Raw genomic sequence first — 24,380 nt, forward strand, 5'->3', positions numbered from 1 at the left:
TTGTCAGCACTTTTGGCTGTACCTGGATTGTGATATGCATCTGGGCAGGCTTTCTCCCTGACCCCTGGGTGGTGACTGACAAACGGCATTAGTCCCCAGAACAGGGGGGCCGAACCCCTGAAGGGACTATTAAGGGAAGCTGTGAGAAAGGTCCCCAGACCTCCTGCCGCTGTGCACCCCCGGGACACTGGCAGCGGGGAGACCTTCACAGGTGCAGGCATAGTAAGAACCCAGTTAATGCTCAATTCTCTCCCTCACTCCTGGGCCTGGTGACGCTCTCAGGACAGTTGGAGGATTCTGTGGGCTCCAGGCTCTCTAACTTTTGCAAGTTCCACGCTATAGCATTGAAAACATTTTGTAATGCACCCATATCTCACATTAAGTATAAGTATAAGATGAATTAAGCCAGGAAGAAGTGCCACTCACTGGTTGCCATAATACATTATTTTGCAGACGTGTAATTTATTTCTGTTCTACATTTTTTCTAATGCTGTATTGAAGCCATGTTTTTTAAAGTCTTAATAATTTTGGAGGACCTTGAATAAGCCCAAAAGCACTGGGTCTATAATGCCCAGTGGTCAAACGACCCTGCCGTCTAGAGAACTTTCAGGAAAGGGATCAGCAGCCTACTTGTATGTAACCTAGTGCAAACCCTCCCTGTGGGGCCTCCTCTGCTCAGCTCCTAGACTCACCTCGAATCTCCCTCCTCCGGCTTCAATAGCACTCAGATCTCCATCAGCATCTAGGGAGGATTTAGACTTCTTGCTGTTGGCTGCCGTCGAGTTGGCCCCCAACTCATGGAGTCGGTCCCTGACTCCTTGTGACCTCATGCACAATGGAAAGAAACAGCCTGGTCCTGCACTATCCCCACGATCGGTTGTGGATTGGACCATTGTGTTCCATAGGGTTTTCATTGGCTAGTTTTTGGAATTAGATTGCCAGGCCTTGCCTTCTAGTCTGTCTTAGTCTGGAAGCTCCACTGAAAGCTGTTCAACATCATAGCAACATGCAAGCCTCCACTGACAGAAGTGTGGTAGCTGTGCTTGAGGTGTATTGGCTGGGAATCAAACCTGGGTCTTCTACATGGAAGGCACTATTTCTACCACTGAACCACCACTGCCCCTGATTCAGACTAAGTTGCTGTCATATCTACTTCTCCTGCTGGAATGTCAGCTGAGACTCTTTCGTGTCTGAATCCCCAGTGGGTATCAGTGGTGCCAAGTGGTACATGGCAGGGCCTCAGCAAATGACCGTTAAATACTTGGGTGAAAGAGGGAATAACTAGATCTCCTAGGAATTTTTCTAGTCCAGGGGTCCTCAGAGGGTGGTCCTCAGGCCAACAGCATTAGCATTTGCTGGCAACCTGTTAGAAATGCAAATTCTTGGGCCCTACCCCAGACCTACTATATCAGAAACTGTGGAGTGGGGCCCTCCAGGTGATAACAATGCACTCAGAAGACTGAGAACCACTGCTATAGACCAGACTTCTCAAACTGTAATGTGCACACAAATCACCTAAGGATCTTATGAAGATGCAGATTCTGATTCAGTACATCTAGGCTAGCATCTGAGATTCTATGTTTCTAACAAGCACCCAGGGGGTGCTGATGCTGGTCCGTGGACCACACTTTGAGTAGTAAGGCCCTAGACTACCCCAGCCCAGGGTCCACTTGAGGTCATCACCAGGCAGGGAGAAGGAAACCTACGTTTGGCAGGGATGTCAATTCTCTGAGCCTCGGTTTCCTCATCTTTAACTTGAGGATAGTGATGCTTACTTCATGAATGTGTCAAAGAATGTATGCAGCCAGCACAGCGCTTGGAGCATAATAAGTGCTCAGTAAATGTTTTTTCTCCCCTCCACCTTCTCTACACCACTGTCAGCTTTTCTTCTCTCCAGTCCCGGTATTAAACCTCTTAAGCACAAACGCTATGCTTTTGACCTTCGGATAAAAGCCACCAGAGGTAGTTATTTGAATGGCTGATATTAAGTAATAAGGAAAAGCTTTAACATCTCCTCTAATTTTTCTTACAGTCATTTAGGATTTGACAAATGGGATTTAAAAAAAGGATGGGATGAATTCATAAGAGGTAAGAGTTAGGAATAGAAGGGAAGGGGCTTTTCGGGCAATCCAGGGCTCAGGGAACGAGAGTTAAGAAAACAGCCGTGTGATTCGCAGCCAGCCAACGTTTACCGAGCACCGACTACATGCCATTGTGCGGAGCGTTTGGATCCACAGCCACATGTGGGATGCTGGGGAGGAGCAGATGCAAGAATGGAATGTAGGGGCCACAGAAGCATTTCCCTAATTGTGATCATTTGTTTTCCTGCAAGTCACAGACCCTCATTTGGACGTGGCTGGGGACTGTGTGGGCAGGGGAGAGGCATGGGTGTGTGGGGAGGAAGGCAGCATGAAATTAATTCTCGTCCTCTCCTTGCTGGAATGCCAATAATGTGCTGAGGGGACTGGGGAGTGTGGTTGCCTGTCACCTCCCTCCCCAAACTGGGCTTAGAGCCTTCAAGTGCCGCTGGCAACTCTGGCTTCTAGGTCCCCAGGCCTGTGGCACCCTGCGTCTTGTGTATCACTCTCCTCCTGGCAAACCTGGCTGACTTCCCTGTTCCCACCACCCACCAGGAGGAGGCCTCCCCTCAGGGAGGCTCCCACAGGTCACTGGCAGGGACAGTAGTCATCAGTGACAAGCTACAGCTGAGCCTGCCCCAGATGGCCATACTTTGGCCAACCAGGGAGGCCAGGAGCCTGGCCACACTGTCCAAGGCTCCCTACAGTCTTACACTGAGATCCCATATTTTCCAGCCCCAATCCCCTCACTGTCTCTGCAGTCCAGCCCCTGAACTGGCCAAGACAGCTGTGCCTTTCTGTTACAGTGCACTCAAGTGTTCTAAGATGGCTTTAAAATAGTTCACATTTTATTTTTCTCACGTTCATGTGAGCTTATGTTTCTGCAGTCTTATGGTAGGGAAGGGGCCTTAAGATGGTCAAGTCAAATATTCGCATTTTATAGGTGAGGAAAGTGCAGCTGGGAGAGCTCAGGTAACTTACCTGAGATCACATAGCCAGGTGGTCATTCTAGAACATGGAGTGTCTCTTAGGCCAGTGCCTTTTTAGTTCACCATGAGGGCAGCCATGCTCAGCTTCAGCGTCTGGGAAACTCTACTTGCCTTATTAGCCTGGAGGTAAGCATGGGGCTAGCAGGTTCTAGCTCAACAGACAAAATGACTGTGTGCGCTTCCCCTTGGCTGAGGCTTACAGAAGTAAGAGACAGCAGTACGTGCTATGTGGGGCACTGTTCACCCTGTGTGGAAGAGAGTACTTCAGTTCTCTGGTCCAGGAAGCACTGAGATGACAGGTCAGAGAGTGAGCTGAGCACAGAGAGTGATGGGAAACTCCTGGGATGGTGGGAACCACAGGATTTTGAGGGATGGAGATGGCAAGGTGGATACAAGGAGAATCTTTCCTATTCTGTTTGGTGTCTACTGTAGAGATGGTGAGGGCACCTTCAAGGTTCCATATGCTAAGTACCAGAATCTCTGTGTCTGTCTATCTATATCGTTGTTGTTGTTGTCGTGTGCTGGCCAGTCGATTCTGACTCATAGCGACCCTGTAGGACGGAGTAGAACTGCCCCATAGGGTTTCCAAGGAGTGGCTGGTAGATTTGAACTGCTGATCTTTTGGTTAGCAGCCTGAGTTCTTAACCACTTCGCTACCAGGGCTCCATCTAGCTATATAGTTTTTCTATTATAAAAGTAATACATGCTTACTGTAGAAAATGTGGAAAATACAGGAAGTAGAAAAGGAAATGGCCTATATCTTTGACATGCAGAGACAAACATTATTAGCTTTCTAGGTATAGCCTTGCGTATTCCTTTTATCTTCTTTTCCCCATAGACGCCTTCAAAATTGCAACTCGAGGCTTGAATTTTTTCTTGCGTTCTTTCGGCTTGAGAAAGGCTGAGCCCGTTCTTCCCAATTTGGTTTTCTAACTCCAAGTCTTTGCACATTTCATTATAATACTTTTCTTTTTGAGCTGTCTTCTTGAGTTGCCCTTTGAAATCTGTTCAGCGCTTTTACTTCATCGTTTCTTCCATTTGCTTTAACGACTCTACATTCAATAGCAAGTTTCAGAGTCTCTTCTGACATCCATTTTGGTCTTTTCTTTCTTTCCTGTCTTTTTAATGACACTTTGTTTTCTTCATGTATGATGTCCTTGATGTCATCCCACAACTTGTCTGGTCTTTGGTCATTAATGTTCAATTCGTCAAATCTATTCTTGAAATGGTCTCCAGATTCAGGTGGAATATACTCAAGGTCATATTTTAGCTCTCATGGACTTGTTTTAATTTTCTTCAGCTTCAACTTGAACTTGCATATGAGCAATTGATGGTCTGTTCAGCAGTCAGCCACTGACCTTATTCTAACTGATGATATTGAGCTTTTCCATCATCTCTTTCCACAGATGTAGTCAATTTGATTACTGAGTTTTCCATCTGGTGATGTCCACATGTATAGTTGCTGTTTATGTTGTTGAAAAAGTGTATTTGCGATGAGGAAGTTGTTGGTCTTGCAAAATTCTATCATGTCATCTCCGGCGTCGTTTCTGTCACCAAGGCCATATTTTCCAACTACTAATCCTTCTTTTTTGTTTCCAGCTTTTGCATTCCAATCACCAATAATTATCAGTGCATCTTGATTGCATGCTTGATCAATTTCAGACTGCATAAGTTGGTAAAAATCTTCAATTTCCTCATCTTTGGCATTACTAGTTGGTGCATAAATTTGAGTAACAGTCATATTAACTGTCTTCCTTCTAGGTGTATGGATATTATCCTATCACTGACAGTGTTGTACTTCAGGATAGAGCTTGAAATGTTCTTTTTGATGATAAACACAGCACAATTCCTCTTCAATTTGTCATTCCTGGCATAGTAGACCATATGATTGTCTGATTCAAAACGGCCAATACCAGTCCATTTCACCTCACTAATGCCTAGGATATGGATGTTTATGCATTCCATTTCATTTTCGACAACTTCCAATTTTCCTAGATTCATACTTTGTACATTCCATGTTCTGATTATTAATGGATGTTTGCAGCTGTTTCTTCTCATAATACAGGAAACACCAAAATAAGATGAAAGGAATATACAGAGTCACTGTACCAAAACGAATTGATCTATGTTCAGCATTTCAGGAGGTAGTATATGATCAAGAACTGATGGTATTGAAGGAAGAAGTCTAAGCTGCCCTGAAGGTTTTGGTGAAAAACAAGGCTTCAGGAATTGACAGAATACCAGCTGAGATTTTTCAACAAATGGATGCGGTGCTGGAGGTGCTCACTCATCTCTGCCAAGAAGTTTGGAAGACAGCTGCCTGGCCAACTGACTAGAAGAGATTCATATTTGTGCCCATTCCAAAGAAAGGTATACAATAGAATGTGGAAATTATTCAACAATGTCTTTAATATCACACGCAAGTAAAATTTCGTTGAAGATAATTCAAAAGTAGTTACAGCAGTACATCGACAAGGAACTGCCAGAAATTTAAGCTGGATTCAGAAGAGGATGTGGAACGAGGGATATCATTGCTGATGTCAGATGGATCTTAGCTGAAAGCAGAGAACCCCAGAAAGATATTTACCTGTGTTGTATTGACTGTGCAAAGGCATTTGACGGTGTGGATCATAACAAATTATGGATAACATTATGAAGAAAGTGAGTTCCAGGATACTTAATTGTGCCATGAGGAACCTGTACATAGACAAAGAGGCAGTCGTTCAAACAGAACAAGGGGATACTGCGTGGTTTAAAATCAGGAAAGATGTGCATCAAGGTTGTATCCTTTTACCGTACTTATTCAATCTGTATGCTGAGCAAATAATCTGAGAAGATGGACTATATGAAGAAGAATGTGGCATCAGGTTTGGAGGAAGACTCATTAACAATCTGTGATAAGCAAATGACACAACCTTATTTGCTGAAAGTGAAGAGGACTTGAAGCACTTACTGATGAAGATCAAAGAATACAGCCTTCAATATGGATTACACCTCAACATAAAGAAAATAAAAATCCTCACAACTGGACCAATAAGTAACATCATGATAAGTGGAGAAAAGATTGAAATTGTCAACGATTTCATTTTACAAATCTATAATCAACGTCTATGGAAGCCATAGTCAAGAAATCTAACGACATATTGCATTGGGCAAATCTGCCTCAAAAGACCTCTTTAAAGTGTTGAAAAGCAAGCATGTCACTTTGAGGACTAAGGTGTGCCTGACCCAAGCCATGATTTTCAATTGCCTCATATGCATGTGAAAGCTAAACAATGAATAAGGAAGACTGAAGAATTGATGCCTTTGAATTATGGTGTTGGCGAAGAATATTGAATATGCCATGGCGTGCCAGCAGAATGAACAAGTCTGTCTTGGAAGAAATACAGCCAGAGTGCTCCTTGGAAGCGAGGATGGTGAAACTTCATTTCATGTACTTTGAATATGTTATTAGGAGGGACCAGTCCCTGGAGAAGGACATCGTGCTTCGTAAGGTAGAGAGTCAGTGAGAAAGCGGAAGACCCTCAACGAGATGGATTGACACAGTGGCTGCATCAATGAGCTTAAACATAGCAATGATTGTGAGGATGGTGCAGGACTGGGCGATGTTTTTTTCCGTCTTACATAGGCTCGCTATGAGTCGGAACCGACTCGATGGTGCCTAACAAACAAGAACAACAGGTAGAAGGTTATATTTTCCTATGTATTGTTTTACCCAGCTGAGTTCATACTGAATCTATCCTTTTACATCTTGCTTGTTTCACTTAACAAGGGCATTTTCCATTTTATTTCAGATTCTTTACCAAAACCCCCTTTTTGGATGCATAACAGTTCACCATTGTTGTTTAACATTCTACCATTATTGGGCATTTAAATTGTTTTCAAAATACTTTACAGTATAAATAATACAGTGATAAAACCATCTTTGTACCCAAAACTTTTGTATAAGAACAACTAATAATAATGATTATACCTCAATAAAAAAACCCAAAAAACTAAACCCATTGCCATTGAATCAATTCCGACTCATAGTGATCCTATAGAACAGAATAGAACTGCCCCATAGGGTTTTCAAGGAGCAGCTGGTGGATTCGAACAGCCGACCTTTTGGTTAGCATCTGAGCTCTTAACCACTGTGCCACCAGGGCTCCTATACCTCAATAGCTAATAATAACCATAAAAGTAAGTTTTTTCTTCCAGATTTCTAGAAATGGAGGGCAACCTGCTTAAAGGTTAAGAATGTTTTTGAAGTTCTTAATGTTCTGCCAAATTACTTTTTAAAAAGATCGCCCCAATTTTCCCACCCACCAGCCCTGTATGAGAGCCAAGGAAGGGGCACCTGAGCATCATGTTCAGGATGGTGAGCTTGGATTTGATTGCCTGGGTCTGTGCCTCCACTTACCAGTTGTACAGCCTAGACGATTTAACCTTTATATGACTCAGTTTTCTCATTTATAAAATGAGGGTATTATAGTACCTCCCCCATAGGATTGCTTTGACAATGAGTTATTGGCTGCAATGTGCTTAGAATGGTGCTCATAGTATGCACACAATAATAACAATGACAACAAGTAATAATAACTGCCAAGGTCTCAAAGACCCAAGTCCCTGGTTCATTCTCCCGGCAGACATGTGGAGCAAGGGCTGACCCTGTGCTCAGACAGAGTCAGAGCACATGCCCTCTGCTTGTACATTCTGCTGAACAAATTCTTATAATTTAATCATGACTTTTCATGTTTGAAAAGGTGGCTTTTACATTATACTGAAGCGCCATTGCTGGCTGCTTGGTGTTATACTCCCTGTTTATATTGCAATGCAAATTATTCCTGGTGGGGAGTTTACAAACTGCACTTCCATTATTAATAGGGTTATGATTTTCCCCATTCCACTCTTATCTCTATTGCTTGTGTAATACATAATTCATGCTCACTACCCTGTGCTGGTCTCGGTGCCAGGGCACAGTGGTCTCTCTCTCTCTCTTCCTGATGACAGTAATTGGTATTCCGTGAGAGTCAAATGACCATGTCCTGAGATGCAGGCTGGCTCTAAAGGTGTTCCCTGCAAGTCTCACACAGGGAAATAAAAGCACTGGGCCGTCTTTAGTCCAGGCTTGAGTTCCAATTCCATCTGAGCTCTGGATTCTAGGCAGACATGTGCAGGGATCCTATAGCCCTAAAACAGAAGGAATGGGGTACCTTGTTTTAGGATGGGCCAGAGGGTAGCTGGGAGGGCTGAGGTGCTAGGGCGAGGGATCAGCTCAGCCTGTGTCAGCTGGCTTCTCCCTACAGTGATCTGAGTGTGCTTGTGGAAAAGGTAGAGTCCTTTCTCATCCCACACTACAGAGTGCCACTCTCCATGGGTGGGCAGACCTCCAGCTGTTTACAAGCCCATCTTGAAATTTGAACCCTTGCTCTAGTCCTTCCCACTAAGAATAGATGCTGAGGCTGAGTCTCATAAAAAAGTCCCAGGGTGGGGTCAGACCGCCATCCATCTAAGGGTTGCACCTCATTCAACATGGTTGAGCTTGGGGTCTAAAGGTAGGTCAGACCCCTTGTCCTCGTGAAGCGGTGTGTGCCAGCAGTCAGCTGGAAGCTGGGGAAGGTCTTAGAGAATGGCATGAAGAAGCAGAGGAGGCCACAACACGGGGGTGCTTAGTCCCCAGGACTGAGGAAGCCAGTATTCAGGGCAATTGTCCTTATAAATCACTTTGCCAGGCCCTCCCAGCTTGAAGGACAATCAAAGGACAACTGTCGCCTCTGCATACTATACCCGTAAAAAACCCATTGCTGCTGAGTTGATTCAGACTCATAGCAACCCTACAGGACAGCGTAGAACTGCCCCATAGGATTTCCAAGGAGTGGCTGGTGGATTCCAACTGCCGACATTTTGGTTAGCAGCCATTGCTCTTAACCACTGTGCCGCCCAGGCTCCCTCATTTTATAAATGAGAAAATTGAGTCCCATAAAGGTTAAATTGTCTAAAAGTGGAAATAGACTATTCTTTGATCTAAATTCTCCAAACCTTGGAAGCCCTCTGTGTCCCTAGATGGGAGGGTCCTGAAGAGCTGCACATTTTCTTGGGGGATGCTCTCTGTTTTCTTTACACTCATGGCTGCTGGGCCTGTCATTTTCCCTGGTCAGCTTAATATCACAATTTGCATGAGCCTCACAGCTCAGGCAGCCTTGTTTCCTTAAGTGACGGCAGCACCTCCAACTTTGTAATTCCTGTGTGCCAATAACTTATTCTCTCTCATCCAGCCTGGGCCCAGCTGCTCTGGGGAGAGTGGGAGGACACGGGACACTGTGCAGTGTCATGCGCAAAGTGTTCCCTTGCTGATGACAAGCAGTGAGGGCCTGGGGGACAGGCCAGGTTTGCAGGTTTATTCTAGATTCCCTGGTCAGTGCCCACGGTTGGGGGCAGCTTTTTTTCCCCTCTTGTTGGAGAGTCTTAATTCCCACAGTTGGTGGGTGACAGGGGGCCTGAGGTTTCCCTTCACTGTGAGTCCTTGTGTGCGGACGTGATGGGCCAGCTGCCCTAGGGCGGGCCACAGAAGAAAACTCAAAGACTGTCTCAGTTTCCTAGTGCTGCTGTAACAGAAATACCACAAGGGGGTGGCTTTAAAGAACAGAAATTTGTTGTCGCACAGTTCTGGAGGCTAAAAGTCCAAATCACAGTCTTGGCTGTGTTGATTCCTTCCTTGTAGGCAGCCTCAAGTGTCCTTTGGTTCCTTGGCCATCCTCACATGGCCTCTGTCTTCCCCCAAGTGTGCATGCCTCTGTGTCTAATCTGCTCTTTTTGTAACTCAGAGGTGATTCGATTTATAACCCACCCTACTTGGCTATGATCTAATTAATATAACAAAGAAGACCCTATTTCCAAATAGGATTATACCCACTGGTATGAAGGTTAGGATTCCAACACATATTGGGGGTGAGGTGGGGAGGTAGACACAATCCATAACTGAAACCTTGCCAGATCTTTTTAGTTCCAGGGAGGTTGCCTTATTTCCTATATTTCTATCTATAATTTTTCTATTATTAAAGTAATGTATGGTTGTTGTAGAAAACATGGAAAATACAGAAAACAGAAGATAAAGGGAAACCACCCATACTTTTGACATCTAGAGACCACAGAGCCAAGAGAGCCCCAGACATGTTCTCTGGAGGTCATGATAGGACCTTTTGTGAGTCTATTTTCTCTCTACATCCCTGATGGGAACACTTCAAGTCCCCATAAACCAGACCCTCCCAGTTCACATTCCCTGGTCCCCAGAGCAGTCTCCAAGCCCCACCTCTACCTGCTCAGACTCTTTCTTCATTGTCTCTGCTTTCCCCCTTATTCCCCCTGCTCATCACTCAAGCATGCCCACAATTACCTGAGCACACTTAACAGACATTCACAAAGAAAGCTCCACACAGCCGCAGTGTACACACACCGACACACACACACACACACACGAGAGCACACGCATGCAAACACATATGCACACACACATACAAAAGCAAACATACACAAACACATCCCTATGTAACAGGGACACAGACGCAGGACATGCGTACTTCCGGGAAAGCCCGTCTGTCTTCCCCTATGTGGGAGTAGCGGGTGCGTGAAAGCCACCGCTCACCGGGCAGACTAAATCACCCCACAAGGGCACTGAGTTTCCCACTGAATCATGAAGCACTTTCCTATTGAAGTTTATTTTCTTCTGGCAAAAGGGGGCTACTTATTTCCAAGAAGCGGAGGAGCCAGGGGTGTCTGGACTGAGCTGCTGCGTTCCAGCACATTTAGAAGATCTGTACTCCCCCGGAGCTTCGTCCTTGACACAGCTCGTGTTTCTCCGGCTTTAGGACCCCAGGGGCACTGTCTCTGTGCTCCACCGGAGGGAATAGAGCAGAACCGAGGTGCATTTTTGAAAGCTATTTATTGACCATTTGCTATGCCCACCTGGTCATTGCCCAGGATCTGGGGGTGACTTTTGCTACCCTCTTTGAGTGTCTCAATTCCTATGTCCAAGAGCTGATAGCTTCAAGACTCCACTTACTGCAGGTCTGAATGCAAAGAATCTCCCTTGACCACCTGGATCAATTACTAGGGATCCTCTCGAGGACAGGGTTTATGCCTATTTCATTCACTGCTGTCTTTCTAGCACCTAGAACAGTGCCTGGCACACAGTGGGAGCTTTGTGAGTATTGTTGCATGAATTATCTAACCTGATACAACAACCTTTTGAGTTAAGCACTATTGTTTTTCTAAGTGTACAGATGGGGAACTCAGGCTCATAGGGGAGCCACCTCCAAACTGCATAGTTAGAAGTTGAGCATGGAATTGAACCCAGGTCTCTGACCCTGCAGTGCAGGCTTTAGCCAGTGCTTGGTACTGCTCGTCAAGTTGGGACTTGCTGCTCTTAGGAGCCCTTGGTCTTGGGAAATTTACAGCTTGTTATTTAGGACCCAGCACCTTTAAGTTTACTGAAGAGAGAACAGGGCGCAGGGAAGCTAAACCCAGTAATCTGGGTTACTGGATCACTCTTCTGGCTGGTTCCACTGGCTTTTGGGGTTTCCCTATTGTCTGGCCTAACCTGGCTTGTCTCCACCCAGAGCAGTCTGGAGTGTAGGCTAGAGTTCCTCAGAGTGGCAGAAACATACCTGAGCCAAGTCCAGTTGTGTATCTGCGCTGGGCCCACCATGTAAGTAGCATTCTTGGGAACCCAGTGATGGTGTGATGTTGGAGACTCATTCATTCACTGATTCAGCACGCATTTATTGAGCACCTCACCAGACCCTGAGGTCACCGAGTTGAATTACCTACAGTCACTGCCCTTGAGGGGTTTGAAGTCCAGTGGAACACAGGACGAGTGTCATGAGGGGCACAGGGTGCCAGGAAAGAGAGAAATTCGCCACCTCACCCAAAGATGATCAAACTTCAGCAAGCATCAGAGTCACTTAAAATATAGATTTGTGAGCCCCAGATATTTTACTTTAGAAAGTCTGGGAAGGGATTGATAATCTGCATAGCTCATCATCTGCCCAGGTGATTCAGGGACTAGTGGTGTGGGATGGGAGGGCAACACGCTGAGAAAATCTGTAGCAAGGAGTCAGAGAAAACATAAAGAAGCAATTGCCATTCAAGGATGTGTAAGGGTTTGTCAATCAGCAAGAGCTAAAAGACATGTTATAAAATAATTTTTTAAAATGTGCTTTTGGTAAAAATAATCAAACTTACGAAAAAATATATGAAGTAGAAAGTCAAAATGAGCCACCCCCGGGTAAGCATTGTCCACTCCCACTCCCACCCCCCGTGCCACACCCGTTCAGCTCTTGAGGAACAGTCTCCTGTGTTCTTTGAAATTTGATTCTTCTTGAACTATCTGCAATTGTCACTGCTAACTCTATTGCCCTGGGGCCCTTTAAAGATTTTCATTAATTATTTTTTATTATATATGCCTTCTGTCTTAGTTATCTAGTGCTGCTGTAACAGAAATACCACAAGTAGATGGCTTTAACAAAGAGAAATTTATTTCCTCACAGTAAAGTAGGCTAAAAGTCCAAATTCAGGGCATCAGCTCCAGGGAAGGTCTTTCTCTGTCTGCTCTGGAGGAAGGTCCTTTTCCTCAATCTTCCCCTGGTGGAGGAGCTTCTCAGGTGCAGGAACCCTGGGTCCAAAGGATGAGCTCTGCTCCCAGTGCTGCTTTCTTGGTGGTATGATGTCCCCGCATTCTGCTCTCTTCCCTTACCTTTTATCTCTTGTAAGATAGAAGGTGGTGCAGGCCACACCCCAGGGAAACTCCCTTTACATTGGATCAGGGATGTGACCTTAGTAAGGGTGTTATAATCCCACTGTCACCCTCTTTAACATAGCATTACAATCACAAAAGGAAGGACAACCACACAATACTGGGAATCCTGGCCTAACCGTTCAACACATTTTTAGGGGGACATAATTCAATCCATGACACCTTCTTTTAATTTCAAAAGCAGTAGAAGCTTGTGGAAAAATATGCTAATTATATAGCAATCCACAAAATTACCATGAACAGTTTGAGAAGTCTACCAGATTTCTTTCTCCTTTTCTTGGTTTTTACCCCAAACGGGATCATATCGCATTTTACCACCTTTTTTTTTGCCTTAACAATAGAACATACATATCCTTGCAAATCAGTCTATATAGACCTGCTGTATTCTTTTTAAGAACCTAATAGAATTCGCCAGTTGGAATGTGCCATAAATGATGACTGAGTTGTTCTATTTTTGTTGGCCATTTAGGTTGTCTCCTATTTTTGCTATGACAAACAAGGTTGTAGTAAACATGATATAAACCTATTGCCATCGAGTCGATTCTGACTCATAGTGACCCTATGGTACAGAGTAGAACTGCCCCATAGGGTTTCTGAGGCTGTAAGTCTTTACAGAGTGTTTGAACAGCAGACCTTTTGGTTAGCAGCCAAGTACTTTTAATCACTGTGCTGCCAGGGCTCCTGAACATGATATATATATCACATTTATATATACATATACAGACACACACACACACATATATATGTATATATATATCTACATATATATATACTTGAATGGGAAAGAAGGTTTGATGGCTGGCATTAAAGCATTTATGCATTTTAAATGTTGATTTGTCACAACTACTTATGTTCGCATCAACAGAATAAAGGACAACCACTTTTTCCTCTCCAACCATTGGGCATTGTACTTCTTTTTAAATATTTACCAATCTCTAGGTGGAAAGGACTATCTCATTTTAATTTGTGTTCCCCTGAACACTGATAGGCTTAGCATCTTCTCATATTTTTTCTTTTTAATATGAACTATCCCTTTCAAGCACAGAGCTAAGGGTTGAAGTTGTAGGGGGACCTGGAATGTTTGGAGAACAGGGAGAAAGTCTGTGAGTCAGGAACTCAGGGCATAGGGCTGGAAAAGATGGTGGAAAAGTTGTCAGAGACCAGATCGTAAAAGGTCATGTGTGCCGCCTTAAAGAATTTGCCCTTTACCGTAAAATAACAGGGAACCACCAAAGAGGTTTTCAGAAGGGAGGTAGAATGATTAGATTTGCTGTTAGAGCCCTACAGAGAGTAGACTGGAAGGCTCAAGCTTGGAGGCATGGAGACGAAGGAGATCAGTTGTGAGAATGAGTAAGCGGAGCCAAATTTTAGAATCTTTGTAACTTTCTTGATGGCACATTTGGCAGGGGATTGGTGAGGTGGCCCAAGGAGATGGGCCAGGGCCAGAGGCTTGTGCAGTTTCTACTTGGTGAGACTGGCACCAGGCCCGTTACCGCTGACCATGGCCACTTCTGCATCTGCCAGCTGGATTCTGGAAGCAATGCCATTAGGGGTCTCCTGATTCCAGTGGGTGATGAGCAGACTTGCTTCTCTCCTCCTGCCAATAGCAGGACCTTACTGCCCCTATTGGATTATGATCTGAGCTCAGCCTCTGTCCTGAGATTCCTTGAGCTAAATCTATGCAGAGTCTTCATCTCAGCCACACACTCGTTTTGCAAGCATGTGCTATGGCCCTGGGAGTTGAGGAGGTTTAACTCAATCTCTGTTCTTGAAGAGCTTAGAGTCAAATTGTGGAGAGAAAGACTGTGCCCATGAATCAGAGACATTCTGATTCCAGAGCTACAAAAAGCCAGTGCCTACAAATCCTTGAAGTTTCAGCCTAAGGGAGGGTGATGGTGGTTTGGGCCTGTGTGCAAATGCATGTGGAGACAGACATTTCACAACTCACCAAGGACTTCCTTCTCAGTGATCCCAGTGTGATGCCTCTCACCTCTTAGACATCTACAACTGAATATAATTAAGACTAGACTTTTGATTCTCCTCCCATGGCCTCAACCTAGACCTACCTTCTCCACCTTTGATAATGGCACCGTCACAAATCCACTTGCTCCAGCCAGAAAGTTGGCAGTGTATATTGACTTTCCTCCTCCTATCTTCACCGTCCCTTCACCCGTCATATAGATCTTCAGTGTAAGGAGTTGCTGGGTGGTGCGAACGGTTAATGTGTTTGGCTGTTAACTGAAAGGCTGGGTTTTTAAGTTCACCCAGAGGTACCTCGGAAGAAAGGCCCAGTGATCTACTTCCGAAATATCATTGAAAACTCTATGGAGCACAGTTCTACTCTGACACACGTGGGATCACTATAAGTTGGGATCAATTCGATGGTAACTGGTTTTTATGTGCTAAACACATACATCTTCATTTCTAATCCACTCTACTAAGGTAGCTACCAGTTTGCATTCATGTTGCTGCTGTGATACTGGAAGCTTTGCCACGAATATTTCAAATGGAAGCAGGGTCACCCTTGGTGGACAGGTTTCAGCAGAGCTTCCAGACTAAGACAGATAGGAAGAAGGGCCTGCTGGTCTACTTCTGAAACAATTGGCCAGTGAAAACCATATGAACAGCAGCAGAACATTGATATAGTGCCTGAAGATGAGCCCGTCAGGCTGGAAGTTACTCAAAATACAACTAGGGAAGAGCTGCCTCCTTAGAGTTCACCTTAATGACGTGGATGGAATAATTCATTTGCTGACATGGCATGACTCAAAATGAGAAGAAACAGCTGCAAACATCCATTAATGATTGGAATGTGGAATGTACGAAGTATGAATCTAGTAAAGTTGGAATTCATCAGAAATAAAATAGAACACATAAAGATCGATATCTTAAGCATTAGTGGGCTGAAATGGACTGATATTGGTCATTTTGAACCAGACAATCGTATGATCTACTATGCTGGGAATGACAAATTGAAGAGGAGTGTCAAAAAGAACATTTTAAGATCTATCCTGAAGTACAACACTGTCATAACATCCATATGCCTACGAGGAAGACGAGTTAATATGATTATCACTCAAATTTACCCAGCAACCACTAATGCCAAAGATGAGGAAATTGAAGATTTTTACCAACTTCTGCAGTCTGAAATTGATCAAACATGCAGTCAAAATGCATTGATAATTACTAGTGATTGGAATGTGAAAGTTGGAAACGAAGAAGGATCTGTAGTTGGAAAATATGGCCCTGGTGATAGAAGCGACGCTGGAGATTACATGACAGAATTTTGCAAGACCAAGGATTTATTCACTGCAAATATCGTTTTTCAACAACATAAGCAGTAACTATACACCTGGACCTCAATGGGTGGGAAACACAGGAATCAAATCGACCTCATCTGTGGAAACAGACGATGGAAAATTTCAATATAATCAGTCAGAACAAGGCCAGGGGCCAACTGTGGAACAGACCATCAATTGCTCATATGCAGATTCAAATTGAAGCTGAAGAAAATTAGAACAAGACCACGAGAGCAAAAATATGACCTTGAGTATATCCCACCTGAATTTGGAGACCATCTCAGGAATAGATTTGACTCATTGAACACTGATGACCCAAGACCAGATGAGTTGTGGAATGATGTCAAGGACATCACACATGAAGAAAGAGAAAGGTCATTAAAAAACAGGAAAGAAAGAAAAGATCAAAATGAATGTCAAAGAGACTCTGAAACTACTTCTTGAAAGCAAAGTAGCTAAAACAAATGGAAGAAACGATGAAGTAAAAGAGCTGAACAGAAGATTTCAAAGGGCGGCTCAATAAGACAAAGTATTATAATGAAATGTACAAAGGCCTAGATCCAGAAAACCAAATGGGAAGAACACACTTGGCATTTCTCAAGCTGAAAGAACTAAAGAAAATATTCAAGCCTCGAGTTGCAGTTTTGAAGGATTTTATGGGCAAAATATTGAACAACAGAGGAAGCATCAAAAGCATATAGAAGGAATTCACAGTCACTGTACCAAAAAGAATTGGTCAACGTTCAACCATTTCAGGAAGTAGCATATGACTCAGAACCGATGGTACTGAAGGAAGAAGTCCAAGCTGCACTGAAGGCATTGGAGAAAACAAGACTCCGGGAATTGATGGAATACTAATTGAGTTGTTTCAACAAAGGAATGCAGCACTGGAGGTGCTCACTTGTCTATGTCAAGAAATTTCAAAGACAGCAACCTGGCCAATTGACAGGAAGAGATCCATATTTGTGCCCGTTACAAAGAAGGGTGATTCAACAGAATGCAAAAATTAACAAACGATATGATTAATATCACATATAAGTAAAATTTTGCTGAAGAAAATTAAAAAATGTCTGCAGCAGTACACCAACAAGAAACTGCCAAAAATTTAAGCTGGATTCAGAAGAGGATGTGGAAGAAGGTATATTATTACTGAAGTCAGAGGGATCTTGGCTGAAAGCAGAGAATAGCAGAAAGATGTTTACCTGTGTTTTATTGACTATGCAAAGGCATTCAGCTGTGTGGATCATAACAAATTATGGGTAACACTGAGAAGAATGGGAATTCCAGAACAGTTAATTGTGCTCATGAGGAAACTGTACATAGATAAAGAGGCAGTTGTTCCAACAGAACAAGGGGATACTGCGTGGTTTTAAATTAGGGAAGGTGTGTGTCAGTGTTGTATCCTTTCACCATACTTATTCAATCTCTATGCTGAGCAAATAATCAGAGAAGCTGGACTATATGAAGAAGAATGTGGTATCAGGTTTGGAGGAAGACGCATTAACAACTTGTGATATGCAGATGACACAACCTTGCTCGCTGAAAGTGAAGAGGCCTTGAAGCAGTTACTGATGAAGATCAAAGACCACAGTCTTCAGTATGGATTACACCTCAACATAAAGAAAACAAAAATCCTCGCAACTGGACCAATAAGCAACATCATGATAAGCGGAGAAAAGACTGAAGTTGTCAAGGATTTCGTTGTACTTGGATCCACAGTCAATACCCACGGAAGCAGCAGGTAAGAAATGAAATTATGTATTGCATTGGGCAAATCTGCTGCAAATGACCTCTTTAAAGTGCTGGAAAGCAAAGATGTCACTTTGAAGACTAAGGTGCACCATGATATTTTCAATTGCCTCATATGCATCTGAAAGGTGGACAATGAATAAGGAAGACTGAAGAAGAATTGGTACCTTTGAATTATGGTGTTGGTGAAGAATATTGAATATACCTTGGACTGCCAGAAGAACAAACAAGTCTTTCTTGGAAGAAATACAGCCAGGATGCTCCTTGGAAGCAAGGATGGCAAGACTTTGCCTCACGTATTTTGGACATGTTATCAGGAGGGACCAGTCCCTGGAGAAGGACATCATGCTTTTAAAGTAGAGCATCATCAGAAAAGAGCAAGACTCTCAATGAGATGGGTACACACAGTGGCTGCAACAATAGACTCAAACAGAGCAGAGATTGTGAGGATGGCACAGGATGGGGCAGTGTTTTGTTCTGTTGTACATAGGGTCACTGTGAGTCAGAACCAGCTCGACAGCACCTAACAACAACAACCACCACCAATTGCTCTCCATTTTTATCACCATCCTAATCCAAGTTACTGTCACCTCTCAGCTTGAAGAACTCAGCAGCCGTCTAACTTGTCTCTCTTCTTCCATTCTTCCTTACCTAAAACCCACTTTCCGTATAGCAGCCGAGTTTTTTTTTTTTTTTTTAAACATAGAATGGCTCATGCCCCTCACGTGCTTCGTTTCTTTCAATGTCTTCCCATTGCAATGAGAAAAATAACCTAAACTTCTTGCCTAAGAGGCTTTGTTTGATCTGGCCCCTGATAACCTCTCCAACCGCATCTGGGACCAGTCTCCCCTAGCTTGCTGTTTTCACTTCCTCAAATAAGCCAGGCTCCTTCCCTGTCCTTTGTAGATGCTGTTCCTTGTGTCTGAAGCCCTCTTTCACATGTTTTACTCCTGCATGGAGCCTCATGGTCCTTAAGGTTTCAGTGAGGCATTCCAAGACTACCCTATTGAAGAAGGGGATCCTATGATCTCAGCATCCTGTTTTTCCTTCACTTTTTATTAATTGAGATATTAAAAAGAAAAAAAAAAAAAAAACGCAAACCCATTACCGTCGAGTCAGTTCTGACTCATAGCGACCCTGGTGGTGTAGTAGTTAAGAGCTACAGCTGCTAACCAAAAAGTCGGCAGTTTGAATCCACCAGCAGCTCCTTGGAAACCCTATGGGGCAGTTCTACTCTATCCTATAGGGTTGCTATGAGTCGGATGAGATTGAGATATCATATACATACAATAAAGTACCTTAAATTCACTACTTTTAGTGTACAGTTCAATGATTTTTACATATGCATACATACGTACCCATTCTTATGCCACCCAGACCTTCATAGCACTTTGCATTTTATGAATGCATACGCATTTGTTCACTTAGACTATAACTCCACGAGATCGGGGCCTGATCTGTGTTATACCTGAAGAATTCCCAACACCCAGCATAATACCTGACACAGAGTAGATACTATGTAAGAATAGTTGTTGAAGAAATGAATGTTAACTGAGTGAATAAATAAAAAAATGACAGTTGATTTGTCCAGAAAGTTCTTAGCAAAAAATACAAATGGCTTTTAAGTATATGAAAAGATACTGAACTTAACTCAATAAAAATGCAAATTAAAAGGTCAGTAATAGTCTTTTTGTTACTTATCCAATTTGCAAAGAGCAAAGATTTGATAGCACATCCTTATGGTACAATTATAGGGAAAGAGATGCAGACGATTGATCAAAACCAAACCAAACCCACTGCCTTCGATTCCTACTTATAGCGACCCTGTAGGTCAGAGTAGAAGTTTCCCATAGGGCTTCCAAGTCTGTAATCTTTACAGAAGCAGACTGCTACATCTTTCTCTGAAGACTATTGACAGGATGTATAAACTGATAGAAATCCCTTTGGAGACAAATTTCATGATATCTATTAAATTTTAAAATTCATGTACCCGTTGAGGCAACACATCTTCTTTTGGAAATTTATCCTCTCAATACACCCCTACATATGCGTGAAGCTATATGTACAAGATGTGCGCCACAGCACTATTTATAGCGAGAAAATATTAGGAGCACCTTCAGTGTTCCTCTACAGGAGAAGGTTATAGAAATTACAGTGTACTTATACAAGGTAAAACTATGAGGCCATTAGCAAGAGTGTATACTGTTATGGGAAAATCTTCAAGCTGTGTCAAATAGGAAAAGTAAGGTGCAGAACGTTACATATGATCTCCTTTCATTTGTATCAAAGAAGGATATGTTTATGTGATTCCATAGAGACCTCTCTGGAAGGAAACCCAAGAAACTGGTAAAAGCAGTTGTCTCTGAGAAGGAGAATTCAGGAATTGGTGTCTGGAGTTCGAGGGAGATGTTTCATATTTTATCTTTTTAAATTGTTTAATTTTCCCTTCAAGTATATGTCATAAAACCAAAAAACCAAACCCGTCGGTATCAAGTCGATTCTGACCCATCGCGACCCTATAGGTCAGAGTAGAACTGTCCCATAGAGTTTCCAAGGAGCAGCTGGTGGATTTGAAATGCCAACCTTTGGTTAGCAGCTGTTGCTCTTAACCACTGTGATACCTTTTAAAAAAATAAAGTCTTTGGACTCCAGAGGAAAAAGTGTGGCGGGAACAGTCACCAACAAGCCAGGACAGGGCTGCGAAGATAACTCGGCCTGACTTGGTCTTCAGAGGCAGGAAGAGGTCGGGCTGGTTGAGAACTTGGCTGTCAGCGGGCTGTTTAGGGACCCACAGGGAGAAGCCAGCTGCCTACAGCTGCAGCCGAAGCCAGTGGATATTAGGTTGGTCAATCGGGGCATGGTCTCCATGTTCCCCCGCCTAGGGTCTGTTGGATGGGTCGCCTGCACAGTCCTCCTCAGCAATTCACTTCACATCTTGTCTCAGATGGAGGTACAAGCGAGTGAGATGTTAACCAAGTAAATGTCCTTTTTCAGATTCCCAAGATTTGTCATATGGTAATTTGCACTGGACAAATCTGCTGCGAAAGACCTCTTCAAAATGTTAAAAAGCAAAGATACCACTTTGAGGACTAAGATGTGCCTGACCCAAGTCATGGTATTTTCAATTGTCTCCTATGCTGCAAAAGCTGGCAATGAATAAGGAAGACCAAAGAAGAACTGATGCCTTTGAGTTATGGTATTGGTGAAGAATATTGAATATACCATGGACTGCCAGAAGAATGAATAAGTCTGTCTTGGAAGAAGTACAGCCAGGGTGTTCCTTGGAAGCGAGGATGGCGAGACTTCGCCTCATACACTTTGGACATGTTATCAGGAAAGGCCAGTCCCTGGAGAAAGACATCATGCTTGGTAGAGAGTCAGTGAAAAAGAGGAAGACCTTCAACAAGATGGATTGACACAGTGGCTGCAACAATGGGCTCAAACATAGCAATGATTGTGAAGATGGCTCAGGCCAGGCAGTGTTTCATTCTGCTGTGAGTCGGAACCAACTTGACGGCGCCTAACAACAACGTTTATTAAATAGAAAGGACAAAGCTTTAGAACAAAATCTCATTCCAACAGACACCCTGCTGTACCTCCACGTGGCCCTCAGTGATCTAAGCTAGGACTATGGTTTTGGAGTGAGCCAGAGAGGACAGTTTGAGTCATAGTTCAATGATTTAGCAGCTCTGCATCCTTGGGCAAGTCAGAGGATTGCTCTGTGCCTGTTTCCTTTTTGGTAAACTGGGGATCAGAAATCCTGCCCTGACCACCTAGGACCAGGTAAGGAACAAATTGGATAATGTCTGTCAACCTGCTTTGTAAGAGGTGAAGGGCTTGTGTGGATGGACCATTTGCATGGTAGAACATATTAGTTTCTTGTGGCTGCTGTAACAAATTACCACAAACTTGGTGGCTTAAAACAACAGAAATTTATTCTCTCATAGTTCTGGAGGGCAGAAGTCCAAAATTAAGGTGTTGGCCAGGAAGCACTCCCTCTGGAGGCTCTAAGGGAGAATCCTTCTTTGCCTCTTTTGTCTTCTGGTGGCTGCTAGTATTGCTTGTGGCTGCATCACTCCAGCCTCTGCCTCTGTCTTCACATGGCCTTCTCCTCTACTCTCTGCATTCCTCCTCTGCTGTCTCTTGTCATTGGATTTAGGGCCCATCCAAATAATCCAGGATGAGCTCATCTCAAGATTCTTAGCTAATTACACCTGCAAGGACCCTTTTCCAAATGAGGTCACATTCACAGGTTTTGGGGTTAGGACATGGGCATATATCTTTGGGGTTAACCATTCAACCCATTACATAGACTAAGCAAAGGAAGCGGCGATGGAAACCACCTGAGTTCTGTGCTGTGGCTGGTCCGTGGGGATGCCAGGCCATATTTTGTGTGTTTTGTGTTAGGTCATAATTGTGACCTACAGAATGACCACTGCTCGTGTCTCTGTTTTTCTCTTCTAACCTCTCACTGGCTGCTGCTGTGCCTCCCAAGCAAACCACCCGCAACCTTCCTTCACAGCCTGGGTGATGGCTAAGCTTTGAGATGAGTTCCAGTAAACGTCAACTTTTCATTTAAAACTTCACACACACATGAAAGCTGAATAAGGATGGTAGTTTGGTGAGCAGTATTGTGCCAATATCAGTTTTCTGCTTACAATATTGTACTATGGTTATATAAGGTATCATCACTTGGAGAAGCTGGGTGAAGGGTTCAAGAGACTCTGTGTGCTATTTCTGCAACTTCTTGTGAGTCTACAATCATTAAAATGATTGTAAGAAATAAAAAGATGAAAAATAAAACAACACCTAATACATATTTGAAACCCCTTGAGGGGAAAAAAATCCCTGTAAGGTTCCTGGATGGTGCAAATACTTTGTGGTTGGCAGTTTGAACCCACTCAGTGGTGCCATGGAAGAAAGGCCTGGTGAACTGCTTCTGTAAAGATTGCAGCCAAAGTTTTCCCCTGCCATAAAGCTATTGGGCCTTCAGGTCTGCGGCGAGCCGTGAACACAAGTCTCTGTTCTGCAAGGCCTACTTCAAGAGATACCAAGTGAAATTTAGAAGACAAGAGGGTAAAACTGATAACTATGCTCAGAAATGCTTGGTAATCCAGGATAAAAATAAGTACAGCACACCCAAACACAGGATGATAGTTGGTGTAACCAGCAGAGATACCATTTGCCAGATTGCTTATGCCCGTATAGAAGGGGATATGATAAGTCTGTGCAGCTTAGGCTCATGAACTCCTAAAGTATGATGTGAAAGTTGGCCCAACAGATTATGCTGTGGCATATTGTACTGGTCTGCTGCTGGCCTGCAGGCTCTTCAGTAGTTTGGCATGGACAAGATCTATGAAGGCCAAGCGGAGGTGTCCGGAGATGAATACAACGTGAAAAGCACTAATGATCAACCTGGTGCCTTCACCTGCTATTTGGTTGCATGCCTTGCCGGAATGACCACTGAAAGTGAAGTTTTTGGGGCTCTGAAGGAAGCTCTGTGGATGGAGGCTTGTCTGTCTCTCACAGTACCAAGTGATTCCCTGGTAAAAATTCAGAAAGGAAAGAATTCAACGCAGAAGTACATCGCTAACACAGCATGGGCCAGACCGTTGCAGACTATATGCATTACCTAATGGAGGAAGATGAAGATGTTTACAAGAAACAATTCTCTCAATACATAAAGAACAACATAACTCCAGACATGATGGGGGAGATGTATAAGAAAGTACATGCTGCTCTACGAGAGAATCCAGTTTACGAGAAGAAGCCTAAGAGAGATATTTAAAAGAAGAGGTGGAATTGTCCCAGAATGTCTCTTGCCCAGAAGAAAGATCGGATGGCTCAGAAGAAGGCAAGCTTCCTCAGAGCTCGGGAGCGGGCTGCTGAGGGCGAAATCAAACCACAGTTTTCTATGAAGATTTTTCAGATAGACAATAAACTTATTGACCAAACAGCTAAAAAAAAAAAAAAAAATTACATCTAAGAAAATCCTATGGAACATTTCAACTCTGTAACACTTGGGGTCACCATGAGTTGGAATCAACTCCATGGCAATAGGTTATAGGCCTTTCTGGATTAGAAGGAGGATGAAGGGCCAGCCTGAAGAGGGCTGAGTTCACCCTCCCGGGGTAACTGGGGACCTCCCAGTCCCCAGGGCTGCTGAGAAGCAGCCTCACCCTGGCCTGGCCCCACCCCCATGCCAGGCCTCTTAGGAGCCTATCCTGGGCCTCCACCTCCCTTGAAAGGGAATGCTGTCAGGTCCTCCTCAAGCCTCCCCCAGGCCAGGGCTGATCTGGCTTTCAGACACACAGCTGGGCTGTCCCAGCCCCGCCCCACCCTGCAGCGAGGCTGAGCCCTGTGCTGCTGCCACACGCACATGCTCTGGCTCCTGTTGGGCCTCTCCCCTGCACTTCCCTGGCAGCACTATGGCCTCAATGACCCCTGCCTTGAGTCAGAGGCTCTGGGCTCC

At 43.9% G+C, this 24,380-nt stretch overlaps 1 pseudogene; it reads left to right on the plus strand.

Moving 5' to 3' along the window:
• Positions 1-23,797, plus strand: part of LOC101353534 (60S ribosomal protein L5 pseudogene) — a 36,137-nt pseudogene extending 12,340 nt beyond the window's left edge.
• The last annotated feature ends 583 nt before the right edge of the window (positions 23,798-24,380 follow it).

This window comes from Trichechus manatus, unplaced genomic scaffold (assembly GCF_000243295.1).
Source record: "Trichechus manatus latirostris isolate Lorelei unplaced genomic scaffold, TriManLat1.0 scaffold00008, whole genome shotgun sequence".
Classification (NCBI taxonomy): domain Eukaryota; kingdom Metazoa; phylum Chordata; class Mammalia; order Sirenia; family Trichechidae; genus Trichechus; species Trichechus manatus.